Genomic DNA, 12,253 nt, shown 5'->3' on the forward strand with positions numbered 1-12,253 from the left:
ATAGCATTGATAATGATTATTTTTGGAATATAAGATTTGCCAAGTTTTGTTTTAATCAAGGGCACTTTAACATATAGTTCTATTTTTATCATTTTTCCCTTTCTTCGGCAATATCCGGTATATGCTTTTTATATGTGTAGACACGTGCCAAGTTTTATGCCAAGGTTGATATCTACAATAGTAAATACGAGTGTGTCTTATAAAGGAAATAAATTAGGTACGAGCAAGGCATTTACATCTTAGATGGCAAATTTACGTTTGTATGCTCGCTAACTCAGAGTTGTAGCACATTGAATACTCGAAATTACCCTACAAAGCATTCATATTTGTCATCATTGTAAGACGACCAAGCCATTTTCGTGCGTCTATCTTCTGTAATCATTGTACAGTATTTAAAAAAAAAGATATTGAAGAATTCTGTTACCTTACTCAGAAATGCTGATATTGATTTCCCAAATAAAAAAAACTATTTTCAAATTTGTTGGGATGTGCCTTAAAGCTCCGGCTTTATTGAGATCTTCCAATAGACTAGGTTAGGTTAGGTTAGGTTGAAAAGAGTTGCAAACTAGGAAAGAGAGTTTCTAGCGCCATGCTTAAAATTCAACTTGAATGTATATGGATCACATATATATAAACTAATAGAGATGGAAAGCAAAAAACTTAAATTAAAATTAAAACAAGTAAAAACGTGTTAAGTTCGGCCGTGCCGAATCTTGGATAACCAGCACCATGGATAAGTTAACCATCCCCTTTTATAACAACTTCACTACTATATCCATAGTAATATGCAAATGGGGGCTGATCTGGATGGCATTCGATTCAGGTCCCGAGGACTCTTATACAATTCACAGTTTCAGCGAAATCGGGCAATAAATCCACTTTCTAGGGGATTAGAGCCCCCAAATTGGAAGATCGGTCTATTTGGCTGTTATGTCTTAATATGTCAAATGCCAGCGAAATCTGGTAAAAAATGCGGCTTTTATGGGCTTAAGACCAGATCGGTCCATATGGCAGCTATATCCAAACATAGCCCGAAGGATGGTCATATCCATTAGTAAATAGGAAATTAAATTTCGTTTTGATTGCTAAAACCCTATGACTAAGGAAAAATTTTAAATTTTGGGCCAATTTTTTTTTTCAGTGTAACCACCACTATGGACCGCATTTGTCAAGTCCTTTGGCCGTTGGATAAGAATTGATATGCAATACCAAGTAAACAGTAAACTGGTCATCAGGGCAATAATAACCAGGACGGTAAGGTCACGACGAACAGACGTGGAAAGTAAAAAGAAGATTAAAGCCTTCTCGGAGGATGGTACGATCTGCATTGCTTGGGTGCCGGGCCATAGCGATATAAGGGTTAATGAGATATCAGACAATTTGACTGTGAAAGCGAGTGGACTGCCGTTAAAAAACTCGGTTAATCTGAAGTCTTTCGTAGCACTGTGGAACAGCGAGATGGCCAATAAGATGACGAATAACCTACAGGGAGATCCGGATCTGATAAAGACGAAGCTATTACTGAAATCAAGTACACATTGGACTATGAGCTCTTTTATGCAAAATCGATGCGGCAAGTGACACCATGTGTAGGGCATGTGGGGAAAATGTTGAGGAGGATTTCCTATTTCATTGCCCGGCTTACGCGGTTAACAGACACCTTCACTTATGTGGGGACACAAAACCACATATGAAACAACTTAGGGACGTGGTATGGAAAACAATTAGGGATTGATAAGTCGCTTAAAGCATGTGTAATCCTAGAATGGCTAAAACAATCATGTTCCGCACTTCAAATGTTAAATTTGCCGCTGGTTATTTGTCTTTATTAGGACTGTTTGCTTTATTATCACACAACACATTTTGTATTCGGCAATTATTAACTTATAATACCCACCACCGCAGGATAGGGAGTATATTCATTTAGTCATTCCGTTTGCAACACATCGAAATATCAATTTCCTTCCCTACAAAATATATATATTTTGGATCGTCGTAAAATTCTAAGACGATTTAACGATGGCCGTGTGTCTGTCCGTCCGTCTGTTGTAATCACTCTAGAACCTTCAAAAATTGCGATATTGAGCTGAAATTTGGCACAGATACGTCTTTTTGATGCACGCTGGTTAAGTTCTTGAACGGGCCAAATCGGACAATATTTGGAATAGATAGTATATAGACGGATTTTCCGATAAAGGGTCTAATGTCCATAAAAACTTTATTTTTCATCCGATTTTGTAATTCGAGTAGTTTAAGGCTTCCCGACAACCGACCTAAATGTGGTTTAGATCGGATTATATTTAGATATAGCTACCATATAGACCGATCTCCCGATAAAGGGTCTAAAGACCATAAAAGCTTTATTTATTACCCGATTTCGCCGAAATTTAAAATAATAGGCTATTTTAAGCCTCCCGACATCAGATCCAAATATGGTTCAGATCGGATTATATTTAGATATAGCTGCCGTATAGACCGATCTCCAGATAAAGAGTCTGAAGCCCATAAAAGCTTTATTTTTTAACCGATTTCGCTGAAATTTGAAATAGCGCGCAGTTTTAAGCCTCTCTATATCCGACAAAAATGTGGTACAGATTGGACTATATTCAGATATAGCTGCCTTATTGACCGATCTGCCGATAAAGGGTCTGAAGCTCATAAAAGCTCTTTTTAATACCCGATTTCTTTGAAATCTTAAACAGAAGATGTCCGTCTTAAATATGGTTTGTATCGCACAATATTTTGATATAGCTTCCATCCAGAGTGATCTGCCGATAAAGGGTCTGAAGCCCATAAATGCTTTATTTTTTATCCGAATTCGCTGATATTTTAAATACAAAATTCAACAATGACTAACATTTATTAGATCACTTAATATTCGTGCCGCATTTGGGTGCATAAGTTCTCAAATTTTCACCAGATTGTGGCGAAAGGGGGTTTACATATACACCTGAGGTGGTGGGTATGCAAAGTTCGGCCCGGCCTTAATGCCTTTTACTTGTTTTGAATTTGCATAGAAATGTCAATTGTTTGACATAAGTGTGTCTACATTTGCTTTGACAAATGAGTGGAACAGAGTTGTAGGCCAATTTTTTGTTGATTGGCATTTGACCATTCCTTGCATATGATTCTACCATGATGTAGACCAAGGCGTAAACAAAAATTGTTCTCCCTCCATCTTTATATTCAACTAAATGACATTTTCAATATATTCAATTCAAATATTTACATGTCATATGTACATATGTAAATTAAACTAAATTCTTGAGGATTACAATTTCAAGCATTTCCATATTTCTTAGCAATATTTTCTTCTAAATAAACTTTTTCCGTTTTAAATATTGAGAAATAAGTTTTTAATCGGAAATGTCCTTGCTCAACAGTTTATGTGTCCTTGTAAACTTCGTGGCAGAACTATTAATCTCTATTGTCTGGCAGGGATTTCTCTGTGTCCTTTTTCAACTCAGCAAATTTTCCATTGTACTCATTTTGGCATTCGCTGTAGCTCGTTCAATATTTATGATGGTAAGTCCAATATAAAAACCAAATGAAAAGACTGGACAGCATAAATCAATCTCAATATCTTTTTGTTGCAGTTTCAATCGTCAAATTTTTCAATGAATGATAAAACAAAAATGAAACGTTTAAGTACCGAAGCAAATGAAGTTGGAGCAACTAGTGAATCAGAGGAATGATAAGAGAAGTTAAGCCATTTTATCTTAGCTAGAAAATTAACTCGTCTAAAAAACAAATCAATGTCCTTATAACTACTTAGCGCGAAACAATAGATTATTCAGTCTTTTTGTATTGAGGACTCAATAAACGTACATTGTGGAATCCAACTTGGAAATGAGATATTGTACATATGTGGCAATGAGATAAGTATAATAATTCCATTCATTGACCTGTTATTAGTGGTCCACAAGCGGTTAAGAAAAATCTTCTCTTCGTTCTCCTTTCAATCTTACTAACTAACAAGTAACAGCGTGCTAATTTCGGCCGGGCCGAATCTTATAAACCCTCCACCGTGGATCCCATTTGACGAGTTATATGCGCGCTATCTCTTTTTAGGCAAGCAGATAATATTGAATAAGAACTGTTATGCTATTGGAGTTTTATCAAGTTAAAGTCCGATTTGAACCATAAAGGAATGCTGATTATTGTAGAAGTCGTTGTGTAATATTTCAGTTCATTCGGATAAGAATTGCGCCTTGTAGGAGAAGCAAAATCCGGAGATCGGTTTATATGGGAGCTGTATAAAGCTATTGATCGATTCAGAGCATATTAGACACGTATGTTGAAGGTCATGAAAGAAGCCGTTGTACAAAATTTCTGCCAAATCGGATGAAAATTGCGCCCTATAGAGTCTCAAAAAGTCAAGAACCCAGATTGGTGTATATGGCAGCTATATAAAAACATGGACCGATTTGCGCCATACTTAGCACGGTTGTTGGAAGTCATAACAAAACACCTCATGCAAAATTTCAGCCAAATCGGATGAGAATTGCACGCATTATTGGATCAAGAAGTCAAACACTATGTGCAAAATTTCAGTCAAATGAGAATTGCGCCCTCTAGAGGCTCAATATGTCAAGACCCACGATCGATTTATATGGCTGGTATATCAAAACATGGACCGATTTGAACCATACTTAGCGCAGTTGTTGGAAGTGATACCAAACCATCACGTGCAAAATTTCAGTCAAATCGAACAAGAATTGCGCCCTCTAGAGGCTCAAGAAATCAAGACCCCAGATCGGTTTATATGGCAGCTATATCAAAACATCTACCGATTTGGCCCATTTACAATCCCATCTGCCCTACACTTATAATAAGTATTGGTGCAAAACTTCAAGCGGCTAGCTTTACTCCTTCGAAAGTTAGCGTGCTTTTGACAGACAGACGGGCTGGATCGACTTAAAATCACGTGACGATCAAGTAGTAGTAGTAGTAGTAGTAGGACTTCTTTATTCGAATAAAATCTTTGATTCATAGCAGATATGTTACTTAAAATTAATTTTCTAAATATGTACATTTATTCTTAGAAAGAAGTAATATTTATTAGCGACTATGTGTATAACGTCTGTCGCATAAACTTTAAATTTTAATTAATGATATTCATTTAATAAAAGTTGCCGATAATTATAAGCCATTCGTAAATAAGTTGTTAGCTTATCCCAATTTCCCACTTCAATTCCGTCTAGTATATGGAGTACTTCTACGAAGCTCAATGATGCTTTACTAAAGGCGGCCAATCTAAATTCTCTTAGAACCGGACAAATTCCAAGGAAATGGTCCAAAGTTTCTGTTTCTCTTAGGTTGCAAAGCTTACACATTTTTTCCGACTCATTCTCTTCAAAGTTATTGTAACCCAGGGATATCATTCCACTGCGAGCTTTAAATATCCAAGTAATATTTTCTGATGTGTATCGCTCATTAAGATAGAGATAGGCTTTGTTCGGGTCCAGGTATTTATATATTCTTTGTTGGCTTTCCGTTTTTCTGTGAATCCTATTTTGATAGAGGTTCAGTTTTAAGCTGTTTATAAGTTTCTTGGTAAAGTCATACCATAGGCTTGATGAAGGAAATGCTTCAGGCCATTGAATATCCATACTTGCAGCTAAGGATTTCAGTTCTTTTACCCAGAAGACATTTCTGCGTAATGCAATATTGGATAGCTGGTTTGGCAATCTAGCGCCCGAATGCTGAAACAGAGTTTTTCCTATATATTTTAAGTGCAGTCCCAGGGTATATATATGTGTATCCTCTACCTCCGTTTCTAGCATGAGTACGTAGTTTGGAGTACAAACTGGTAGTTTTAAAATCCTTTTTAAGAAATAACGTTGCAAGGAGTCAACTTCTTCGAAATGACAGAACCCCCAAACTTGGGCAGCGTAGGTTTGAATGGATCTGCAAACCGCTAAAAACAATTTCCATTTTGCGTTCATATTTATGTCTGTTCTGCCTACAAAGTTTTTCCATGTTGCGTTTATTGCAATTTTTGCTTGGTTGTTCCGATTTTGGATATGTTTAGTAAATGTCATCTTTGGTGTGAATATTACCCCTAAATATTTATATTCATTTGTAATTTTAATTACGTTTCCATTAAATTTCCATTTTTCGTGTTTGGCTAGTCTGCCTCCATTCCTGAAAACCATAATTTCCGATTTTGATAGGTTCACTTCCAGGTTCCAGGTATTACAGTATATTTCTAGGTTGTGTATCATATTCTGTAATACATGGACGTCGTCTGCTAGCAACACAATGTCATCAGCGTATAGTAGGAGCCGTAGGTTCAAATTTTCGACAAAAATTCCGCCTTCAAGGTATTCATACAGGTCATTGATATAAAGAGAGAATAGTAATGGTGACAGTAAGCATCCTTGTTTCACTCCTTTAGTAGTATCAAAGTATTCAGATAATTCATAACCGTCCCAAGCTGCCGATTGCGTTTTATTATAGATTGATTCTATCATAGATACCATTTTGTGGGACACACCCAACTGAAAGAGTTTGTAGATTAGTGCTTGCCTGGATATATTGTCAAACGCCGCTTTAAAATCTACGAAGAAGGCATAAACTTTTCTTTTTTCCCCCAGCTTTAGACTAATGACAGTTGAAAGGTTATATATGTTGTCAACCGTTGAATATTTCTTACGGAATCCTGCTTGAAACTCAGTCAGAATCCCATATTTTTCAACCCAATTATACAAGCGTTCGTTCAGAACTCCCATAAATATTTTGGCTACACAGTTCATAAAGGATATGCCTCTATAATTTGACGGATCATTGCTATCTCATTTTTTATATATTGGATAAATGATCGTTTTTGTAAATGTTGGATCAGCTGTTCCTTCTGTGTATATTTTATTATATATTCTAAGCAGTTGTTTGTGCAGCTGTTCCGTACCATTAACGAAGAATTCATACGGCACTCTGTCTTCGCCAGGAGCCTTATTAATCTTCACATTTTGTAGTATCTTTTTCAACTCTGACATCATTATTGGTCCATCTAAATCCAAGTCTTCCGTAAATGTTGGTGCGTAATATATAACGGCATTTTTTTGTACTGAATTTAATAAATTTTCAAAATAGCGTTTGAAAATATTTGATGTAAGGGCAGATCCTGCTTGATTATAGTGGCAACGTATTTCCCTGGCGACTTTCCACCAATCTTTTGAGTTTGTAACATAATTTAATCTACTTGCCATTTCATTATAATAATCGGCTCTACTGTTATTGCATACTATCTTGTAATGATTTTGCGCTGACAGATATCTTTTTCGGTCTTCTGAATCTTTTGTTTTTCTGTACACGTTTAATAATTGAAAGCTTTTTATTCTTGCCTTGTTGCAATTGTTATTATACCACTTACATTTCGGCTCAAATGAGTATAATTCAGTCGATGGCACAGAAGATAGTTGGATTAATTTACAGACATCGGTTAGACCTATTTCTTCGTTTGTGGATAAGCTACAATCAAAATTTTCATTTAGAGAACTTTGGTATTGAATTTTTCTACTATCTTTCCAAATTAGTTTTGGTAGCAAGTTCATCTTTTTTGCCTTTTCCATTTGCATATTCAGTTTTAGGTTTATAGGAAAATGATCGGACCACACCTTATCATCGACAACAAATTCATTAACAATATCCAACGTTTCTTTAGATACAGCACATATATCGTTTACCGATTCCCCCATTGTGCTAACATATGTGCATTTTCCGTCCTCGTCGCCTTTGGTTACACCATTTAATACGAATATATTGTAATCGTTGCAGAATTGTATAAATTGTTTACCTTTTTGATTTATAATCTTATCTTTCGATTTTCTGACTTCATAACCGGCATAAAAGTTTTCAGTGTAAAATTCTCCTATATCCTGCCGCAGCTCTCCAATTCTAACATTTAGATCTCCCATTATTACAGCATTTGGTACTTCAACATCTTGAAATATCTGTTTTAACCGCCTAAAATCAATATCCCAGCTAACCGGTCTTAAATATTGGGGAATTATAGTAATGGTATTGTGCTTGTTGAACAATTTAATAGTGAGATCTTCGTTCTCATTGACTTCATGCGATATTCCAAAATCTTTTAGATTTTTACTTATACCAAGTATGCTTCCTCCAATAGCTCTACCAAATCTGTGTATTCGTATAGCAGGTTTGAAAAACAAATGAAATCCATTGAAGTAAGACCTTGCCCTTTCTGTTTTTTCTTTTTCTAGATGGGTTTCTTGTAATAAAAATATTTCGAACTGCTTAATGTATTGGAAAAATGTAGGGAATAAATATTTATTTTCAATCCCATTTATATTATATGCCACAATTGATAAGGTTTTAGAATTTTCTTCCGTAGTGGGTACTTTTAGTTTTTTGAAAATAAATTTTGACTTAGTTGATTAAAGTTGATGTTAATTGATTTGATATTTTCTCCATATAGTTTAACTAGCTCCTCTTCTCCATTTGAATTACCACATATAAGCTTATTTTCGTTATTCCATTTGAACCAAATATTATTTATTTTGAGTTTATCATCTCTTACTAAAATCTTATATTGCTTGCTAACTGCTAATATTTGTTTCCTTAGTCCCAGGAATGCTTTCTTTTGTTGCTGTCTTTTTGGTATCAAGTCTCGTTCAACTGATATGTTTGTGCCAGCCAAATTTTTAGTGTTGCGAAAAACTTCATCTATAGCTTGTGGGGTACCTAGTTGACGATCAAGAATATATACTTTATGTGGCCTCAGATGCATATTTTGAGGTGTTACAAACAGAATGACGAAATAAGTATAGCCCCAACCCCTGTGGTGGAGGGTATAAAAAAGATATCCGCTTAACTGCGGGTCGCTTGGACATATAAAATATTCACTTCCATCTGATTCATTAAATGGCCAAATTAGTCTGTAAACGATCTTTCCACTTTGTGTTACCAAATTTCGAGATGACTTCGATCAGTTTTTGTCTTCTCACTTTGCACAAATAATTAAAGGGCGCAAATTTCAATGTCCTTGTGACGGGGGCTTCTTATAGTACTATGCCCTTCAACTAAATTTATTTTGTATAAATTTTTTGCAGAATCCATGGGTGGGTTCCCAAAATTCGGCCTGGACGAACATAGCACGCTTTTACTTGTTTAACATTTTTTATACCCACTACCATAGGATAGGGGGTATATTCATTAAATCATTCCGTTTGCAACACACCGAAATATCAATTTCCGACCCAAGAAAGTATACATATTTCCGATCGTCGTAAAATTCTAAGACGATTTAACAATGTCCGTGTGTCTGTCCGTCTCTCCGTCTATCCGTCCGTCCGTTGTAATCACTCTAGAGCCTTCAAAAATTGAGATATTGAAATGAAATTTGGCACAGATAAATCTTTTTGATGCAAGCTGGTTAAGTTCTTGAACGGGCCAAATCGGACCATATTTAGATATAGCTGCTCTATAGACCGATTTTTCGATAAAGGGTCTAATGCCCCTAAATGTTTTACTTTTCATCCGATTTTACTAAAATTTGAAACAGTAAGTAGTTTAAGGCTTCCCGACAACTGATATAAATATGGTTCAGATCGGACTATATATAGATATAGCTACCATATAGACCAATCTCCCGATAAAGGGTCTGAAGCCCATAAAAGCTTTATTTATTACTCGATTTCGCTGAAATTAATAACAGTGCGCAGTTTGAAGCCTCCCTACGTCCGACACAAATATGGTACAGATTGGACTATATTTAGATATAGCTGCCATATAGACCGATCTGCCGATAAAGGGTCTGAAGCCCATAAAAGCTTTATTTATTACCCGATATCGCTGAAATTTAAAACTGTGGGTTACTTTAAGCCTCCCGACTTCTGAAGTAAATATTGTTTAGATTGGACTATATTTAGATATAGCTGCTGTATAGACCGATCTGTCGATAATGGGTCTGAAGCCAATAAAAGTTTTATTTATTACCCGATTTAGCTAAATTTTCAAACAGTGAGTGGGTTAAGACCTCCCAGCATCCGACCTAAATATGGTTCTGATGGGACTATATTTAGATATAGCTGACATATAGATCGATTTGCCAATAAGAGGACTGAAGCCCATAAAAGCTTTATTTATTACCCGATTTCGTTGAAATTTTAAACAGTGAGTTTTTCTGAACCTCACGATATCCAACCTTAAGATTGTTCATATCGGTTTATAATTGGATATATCTGCCAAAAAGATCAATATTTTGTTCTACAAAATTGTAATAGTGACATATATATTAGACCACTCAATATCCTTGTCGAATTTGGGTGCCCGAGCTATTCAATATTCACCAGATTGAGCCGAAACGGGGTTTTCATATATACCCGAGGTGGTGGGTATCCAAAGTTCGGCCCGGCCGAACTTTATGCCGTTTTACTTATTTTTGATGAAGGTTGGTATAAAAGTTGTATATATCACCGCTTTGTTCTTCTTGGGCACATATGACCATAGTGCTATATCGCATTTGTTGAAGCCGAACAATGTGCTGTTGACAGGACGCGTATATTTTTTTGGAATTCCATCACTTCCTCAACGCACTGTTCCAACATATGTGGTTTTCTTCCTGATCAAAATACGTGCCAAGCCCAAAGTTGTGAACAAATTGTCGGCATGTATTCAAATATATCCCCGAAAGTTGAAGTACAACATTCTGCCCTTAATTCACCTCTCGTGCCTGGTCAGGCAACTTCCCAGAGTAAATCATTCTTTTGACAGGATAAAATGATTATGTGTGGCACAACCACCATATCTTTATACCGTACTTGACAGGCTTCAATGGAATGTATTGTATGAAGCGGGTGTGGCATCTGTATAAGAATAACTGATATCAACGGTCACTGCATCATGCGGAGTGTAAGTTAGACTGCAACATTTGACAAATATCATCATTAGCCGCAGTTTTGCTGCTGATTAGTGGCCGCTGTCGCATATTTCCATTGTCGAATCGAAGGCATTGTTTTATGCACTTCATACAATCTGATGGTAATGCAGCTTTATATATTGGATAGAGCGTTGGGCCCCATAACTCTTCCAGAGGTTTAATATTCGATTTAGTGAGTCCAGCATACAAAATAGTAACCAAAAAGCATCAAACTCTTTCAAAATGAATGGATACAATTTCTTTGTATTAGTTGAATTTGCCAAATTCCATGCAGCGTTCACTTCCCTTCCTTTCCAATTTGATTTGAGTAATATTTATGTACGCCATGTCTTCGGTAATGAGCGAGCGGAATATGATAAAGGGATCATATGTGCATTTATTAACGATTTCTTGAAATTTCAGTGCAGCGGACCTTTTCACATTTACTAAACACATTTAAATCTTATTAGAAACTAAACCACTGATTGGATTGCTTGGACTTTTTTTTAAACGATTCTAGATAATTTTCTTAGAATACATGTCGGAACCCACATACTTTATATGGGTATACTTTCCATGGACAAACAAGTAAAAACGCGTTAAATACGGCCGCGCCGAATTTTGGATACCCACCACCTCGGATATATATGTAATCCTCCTTTCGTCATAATCAGGTGAAAAATGCATAAATTATGCCCCAAAGCAGCTATATGGATATATGGTCCGATTTGGACCAAATCCGGCAAGGATGTCGAAAAGCCTAACATAAGCCACTGTCTAAAATTTCAGCGACATCGGATTCTAAAAGTGCACTTATGGGCCCAAAACCTTAAATTGAGCGATCGGTCTGTATATGCCCAAATCTGGGCATATCAGGGCCAAATTACAGAAAAATGTCGAAGACCCTAACACAACTCACTGTCCCAAATTTCGGTGACATCGGACAATAAATGTGCCTTTTATGGGCCCAAAACCTTACATCGAGAGATCGGTCTATATGGCAGCTATATCCATATTTGGACCGTCCCAAATTTCATCAATAACGGAAAATAAATGTGGCTTTTATGGGCCTAAGAGCTTAAATCGGCGGATCGCTCTATATGGGGGCTCAATCAAGATGTAGTCCGATAAAGCCCACCTTCGAACTTAATTTGCCTATGGACAAAAAAAAAAAACAACTGTGCTAAGTATGATTTATATAGCTTCATGACCTGATATAGCTGCCATTCTAGAGGTCTCAAGTCTTATCTGATTTGGCTGAAATTTTGTGGGAAGTGTTTAATGCTAAATATGGTCAAAATCGGTTTACAACCTAATTTAGCTCCCATATAAACCGATCTCCGGATTTTACTTCTTGAGCACCTATAA

At 36.2% G+C, this 12,253-nt stretch overlaps 1 long non-coding RNA gene across 1 annotated transcript; it reads left to right on the top strand.

The window, feature by feature from the left end:
• The first annotated feature begins 3,034 nt into the window (after window positions 1-3,034).
• LOC106086098 (uncharacterized) lies at window positions 3,035-3,850 on the top strand. Its single transcript, XR_001221073.2, has 2 exons — window positions 3,035-3,525; window positions 3,597-3,850. It is a non-coding gene; the product is annotated as an uncharacterized LOC106086098 (long non-coding RNA).
• The last annotated feature ends 8,403 nt before the right edge of the window (window positions 3,851-12,253 follow it).

This window comes from Stomoxys calcitrans, chromosome 2 (genome assembly GCF_963082655.1).
Source record: "Stomoxys calcitrans chromosome 2, idStoCalc2.1, whole genome shotgun sequence".
In the NCBI taxonomy this organism is placed as follows: Eukaryota; Metazoa; Arthropoda; class Insecta; order Diptera; family Muscidae; genus Stomoxys; species Stomoxys calcitrans.